Source organism: Astatotilapia calliptera, chromosome 20, assembly GCF_964374335.1.
Source record: "Astatotilapia calliptera chromosome 20, fAstCal68.1, whole genome shotgun sequence".
NCBI lineage: Eukaryota > Metazoa > Chordata > Actinopteri > Cichliformes > Cichlidae > Astatotilapia > Astatotilapia calliptera.
In genome coordinates this window covers 13,481,500-13,487,499 of record NC_137441.1, presented here as the reverse complement: position 1 = coordinate 13,487,499, position 6,000 = coordinate 13,481,500, and the positions used below count along the sequence as shown (strand labels likewise).

At 39.2% G+C, this 6,000-nt stretch overlaps 1 protein-coding gene across 4 annotated transcripts in view; it reads left to right on the top strand.

The window, feature by feature from the left end:
• Positions 1 to 218: 218 nt before the first annotated feature.
• Positions 219 to 6,000, top strand: part of tmcc1a (transmembrane and coiled-coil domain family 1a) — a 46,692-nt gene continuing 40,910 nt past the window's right edge. For 2 of the 4 annotated variants that reach the window (XM_080294495.1, XM_080294497.1), the window contains exons 1-2: positions 219 to 319; positions 1,279 to 1,360. The gene's annotated coding sequence lies outside the window, so the exon portion shown is untranslated. Of the gene's footprint in view, positions 320 to 365; positions 450 to 1,278; positions 1,361 to 6,000 lie in introns of those variants that run through there. The other 2 variants (XM_080294498.1, XM_080294496.1) reach the window with 2 other exon arrangements.

Below are 6,000 nucleotides of genomic sequence, written 5' to 3'. Positions count from 1 at the left end.
ACCCTAACTGTGCTGTAGATGACGCTTTTGAGTAACAAGAAAACAACAACCAAGAGTGGCGTTTCGCTTGCTTGTAGCAAAACACGGGGCTCTAATGGACTTGTTCCCACAAGCTTTTTGTAACAATATAATGTGTCAGTTTTTGAAACATGCGAGTGAGTCATCTTTACTAACACAGTTTTCTGTTTTCTTTCCCGCTGGGTTACGCATTACGCCATGACGTCAGCCGGGAGAGGGCGGGCGCGCCGAGGGGTGGAGGGCACTCGGAGTAGGGGTGTTGCTCGTTGAACGTCAGCTCCAACAGTTTGCGACCACCCATGTAAGTGTGAAATATATTTTTAGTCGAGTTTTTTGGGGTTGTTTTACGGTCAGTTTGTGCGTGTCTGTGATGCGTTTTGGGTCTCCGTAAGAGTGTCGGTGCGGAAATTGCCTCGTATTACCAGCTCTGTGTAAGGACACACTAACGGGACTGTCAACCTGAGTCCGTTAACACACTGCTGTCGCTTACTGACAGCACTACACCGGCACTGAACTAATATTTGAACGATTTTAAAAGCTTATTTTTACTTATTTACGCAAGAAACTTTGTCTCTGCGTTAAATGTTGCTCAACTCGGATTTTTTCGACTTATCTTTCGTAATAATCGCTATTTATTTCATATCCGTGATTTCTTCATTAGTGTTTGTATGTGAGCGTTATTTGTTTTTGTTTTTGTTTTGAAGTGAGGCAGTCAATAAGAATATAATTAAATATGTTGGATACTGTAGTTTTGTACAGTAGGTTTGTCTTGTGTAGCAGGAAATAAGCAGCGTAACAGAGTTAAAAATTTCCACCTGCCATTATGGTAACATCGTATCATTTGCTTTATTGCTTGTGAAGTTGATTGTAGGATCTTAATCCCAGTTAATTAACTTTTAATTTACTATCCAGCTGTCATATTAATGCACCTCTGTGCCTTGAGATATTAGCCAGGACCTCTCACTTGATCAAATTTCAGTCAGTTTTTCTCTAATGCAGACTGATGTCCTAAAGACGTTTCATGGTCTGATAAGGGTGGATATCTGTAGACTCATTAAGTCTGAAGCCTAGTATTCTTTGCAGAGGTGCATTCCCCCCCCCCCCTGCAGCCTATTATTATCATTGTCTAGGAGACAGACAGAGACACCCATACACACGCACCGCACAGGCGTATACTCAGGCAGGGAGAAGCAGTGATGTGCCAAGGAAGCGTTTAGAGGATTACAGTTTCCATCTCACTTTTTGTGTTCTTTGTTGAAGACCCGTGGGCCTGATGTAGCAGGTCCTCATCTCCTCTGCAGTGAAGGAAGACCACTCCGGTGTCATTATAATGGACTGAAAGGTTTGTTTTCAATCATTTCTCTTTTATACTGATAGGTGAATCTGTCTCTGCAGGGATGTAGAGGGTTGGAAGGGTTTGGTGTGACATGATGTATCCCACTATCTGTTCAGCTTACTCTGCTAAATGGCTGAGAGCTTGGCTGCCCCTTCAGGGCACTGCTAACACAGCCATTCATGTCTCACTCGGATGGTCAGACCACCACGATGACGTTGCCCTCCTCCTCCTCCTCCTGTTCCTGCTTCACTCACATTGCGCCTTCCCTGTTGGGAGCTTAGAATTTAGAGTTATTTTATGAGTTTAACATGTTTGTATTGCTTTTTTGTGTATGTGTGTGTGCGTGTGTTTGTGTTTAATTTTCATAATGCTTACACAATACAGCTCCTTGCCTTCTATAGGTGTAAATCATGCCTCCTCTGATCTTAGCACAGTTTAGTGTAACACCTCAGCTTAGGATGTGGTGTAGATGTGCCTATACTAGATCAGGTCACAAGATTAACACAGGCTGCTTTATTCTTGTCTGGCTCTCACAGGGGTTTATTAATTGGCTATGCATGCAGGAAGGCTGCATTTCCTACAGCAAAGCTGCACACGCTGGATCAGAAAGATAAAATGAATCGGACTGTGGTAAAGTTATGCATGTAATAGATTTGTCCCAGTGGTTGAAATGAGTGCTGTAGTGGCGCGGCTGCCCCTCTGTTGGTCTTCCTTGGTCTCTTGTGTTCTGGGGGCCTCTGGATGTCTGGAGTTTTGATCTCCTCCATACCTGCTTCATGCCCTGGAGGACGGGGCTGTGGCCCCCCCACACCCTCTAGCAGATCATTACATGAAGGAACCTTTTAAAAAACAAGCGCGTCCATGCTCACAGGTGTACGCACGGGTGATCACACCCACAAACTACACCCTTTTTGGCTCCTACCTCAAAGCACACTGTGTTCTGTTGATCTTATGTGCTGCACAATAATGTTTAATATTTAGTATTTACTGTCATATTCCCATATATCATTGTGATGTTGTTTATTCTATTACTCTTGTTCTCTTCTGCTTGTTTTCTTTTTTTCTTTCTCAGCAGGTGACCCAGGTGATTGATATATGCATTTTTTTTCTTTTCTTCTTCTTTTTTTTCTTTTTCTGCTCATTCTGTTGGTTTTTGGTTTTTGCCCTTCTCCCCCGTCCCTCTTCTCAGCTGTTTCTCTTTCCCTCTTTCTTTCTCCCCTTCTTTCCCCCAGTCAAGTCTGTCCCATGTTCAGTAAGTGAAAATAAAATAAACAATAAAAGGTGAATCAAATGGACCATTATGGCAAGGCTGGGATGGTCAATTTGGTAAAGTAAATCCGTTGGGCATCTTTCTTTGCCTTTAGACAACAATTCTGATGGCAAAAGAGCCAAACGAGACAGGCAAAAAAAAGAAAAAAAAAAAGAAAAGAAATGAGTGCTGTAAAGAAGCGATTTTTCTGATAGAAAAAATAAGAGGCTTTTTTGCTGTCTTGCTTTCGGTGTTGATACACTGGTGTGTAACATCCCGTCATTTAAAAAAAAAATCCTTGAATGTATATGATTCTAACTCAAATTGGATGCGATCGATAACTTAGCAAGATCAATAACTAAAATAACTTCCTGTTATATTTTAGTTATTGTTCTACATGACAGTAATACATCCACAACTGTCCCTTATTTCAGTGTCATTTGTTTCTAGTTTCAGTATTGTTGTGACTGTTCTGCTGCTAAGAATTGCTCAGTCAAAAAGATAACAAAAGACATTGTGTGATTTTTGTTGTAGAGTGAGTTATCTGCACAAGTCTTTAAAACATCTTGTGTTTTAAATGCATCTTTACTAATAAAAGACCAAAAAAGCATATTTTAATGGTAGTCTTCAGGACTAGTTCTCCAGCCTTCTTGGATGGCATTCAAAGCTCTTTGGATGTTGGCTGTCTTTTATTCTAATCTTTGTCACGGCTATTTCACAATGCTTCAATAATGTTAAGGTCTGGGCTTGTGGGAGGCCAATCCATGACTGAAGTTTTCATTATGTGTGTGTTGTTGTTTTTTTTAACCCAGGTATGTGTTTACTCCATTGGCAGTGTGTTAGATATCATTGTCATGCTGATAAATAATTCTGTTGCTAATGAGATGCTTTCCATATGGCACTGCACCGTACAACACTTTTCTGTATTCATAGTATCATCAATTTTAACAAAATCTCCAGCACCACTGACTGAAATGGAGTCCCAAACCATGGCAGAGACTCCACCATGTTTACAGATGGTTGATTGACAGCTAACCCTCTCTCCTGAATGTCTATAATAACAATGACATTTTAAAAGAAAATTAAAAATTTGGATTCATCTCTCCAATAAGACCTGTTGCCACTGATTTTCAGCCCAGGTCTTGTGTAATCTGGCATGCCCTAGCCTTTTCTCCCTGCTTCTCTTCCTTAAGAATGGCCTCTTGACAGCCACCCTCCCACTGACCCTTTCTGATAAGCCATTGGTGATCAGTTGATGGATCAACTGAAGGGCCAGATGTATCTCTCAGGTCCTGTCAAGTCTTTTCTGGATTTTTTTCTTATTTCTTAAGGATGCGATTTTCAGATACTGTTTATCTGTTGTAGATAGTTTGGGCCTAAAAATCTGTCTTTTTGTCCTCCACTTATCCAGTTTCCTCAAGTGTTTTAGGGACATGGCACACAAAATGCAGAAATATGTGTAAGTTTTAAGCTAATAGCTGTTAGGAATAATCTTGGCATTGTTAGTAGATGCAACTGAAAAAACAAGAACACATTTGGTGTTTTTACAACAAGCTCCTAACAAAGTTCTCTCTTTTTTAAGTTGTCTGTTATGTGTAGGCACAACGCTGGTGTGTCTTATGAGTTAGGTGCTTTTTTAATGTCTAAATGATTCACAGATTAGTGTCAAGTAGCTTAACAAACAAAAACAAACTCATTCGGGTATGAAGACTGGACTGAAAATGAGTAAAAAGCAGCCAATGTCCAAAGAAAAACTCTAAACAGCTGTCAGAAATCCTGAAGAACTGTTGCTTAAGACCACTTTAAAAATTACAGGAGAGTCTGCCTTTTTGGAAGTAAAGTTAAAAAAAAAAAAAAGAGTGGTGGCTCAAGTCTTCCACAGTACTGTACATCCTTCGTAGAATAAATATTTTTAAGTCTGTGTTTTACAGTTTCCAGGTTGTTTCCAATGTGTAAAAATAGTTAATAGTAAAAGTGTGACTAACTTCACGATTGTAGCTCAGTGCTACTTAGGGCTGCCACAAACGATTATTTTGATAGTCGACTAGTCACCGATTATTTTTGCGATTAGTCGACTAATCAAATCCATTGGACGTAAAACGTACAGCTTATTGCACCAGCACCCATCTGCTCTCATATAACTATCATTATCTTATAGCTTTAAGTGTTTAAGGTATGTGCTAACTAAAAATAAAGACAAAATGATAGTTTATTAAATTTTAATGAAATTTGCAGATTGTTTCGGTGAAGTTTAATAAACTCCTTGCTATCTAAAATATAACAGGACACCGGAGTAAATTCTCGAGCATCTCACACTTCTGATGATCAGTTGTCTGCTTGATGTTTATTCAGCTGTGTAAAAACTATAACTTTAATCTCCGCCAAACCGATTCACTCAAGAGCAAATAAAATACTAAAAAAAGCCAAACAATAACATAACAAGTTATCTAAGTGACTTATATATCATGTTTAACCCGAGTAGCGAAAGACGGCGGTGGGTTTGAAAACGATTTGCCAGGAGTCCGGTGTTCTCACGGGCTCTAGTGAGCCTTTCCCCCGGCTAGCTATCATGCTAGTGGGTAACAGATGTCTCCGAAAACGTCGGAGCGCTTTTGAAAATATGTGGTGTCTTGATAAACTGAGCAGATATTTGAAGTTTACACAGCTACATTCTCGCCTGAAAATATGTTAAACTTTATTTTGTGACCCAGAAAGAATAATAAGAGTAATATTAAAACTAACTAGCTGCCACCATTGTGAAAGGACACATTCAACTTAAGTGGAAATTTTTGGATAAATGACACAAGTCAGCAAAACATAATATCTGTATCATTGTTCGTAGATATTTTTTTTTATGTGAAAATTTTACATGCTATACTTTTAATTTAAAAAAAATGCTACAGTGCTTGATTGAATGTGCTACTTTTATTTTGGGTGTTCTCATTTTTTTGTCCCAAATCAAATACATAAGTCCGTAAATTGACCCTACATGTATGAGTACAGCGTTAGCCCTGTGCTAAGGTTGTATCTAGCAGCTCATAAGTAACTGTATATACTGTACATATAGCACTTATGTAGTTACGCAATGCCAACATTCAAATTCAAATTTTATTTGTCACACAACAAGTTACACAGATGAGTTATGAATGTGTGCTTATGTGTTCTAGAATATTTGGCAACATTTACAATTAACTGAGCACAGAAAAAGAATTGGTGTCTGATTATTAATTGTTGCTCTCTGCTGCAGATGAATATGCTGTGCAGAAATAGTGACACACTTCAAACATGATCATTCAGTTAGAAGTGTGTATAGTACCATCAGCAAGCAGGGAAATGGTGAGCAATCATGCCTTTGTTGCTGAACCTGTGTCATTCAGCTGGTGAGGGCAGCAGGACA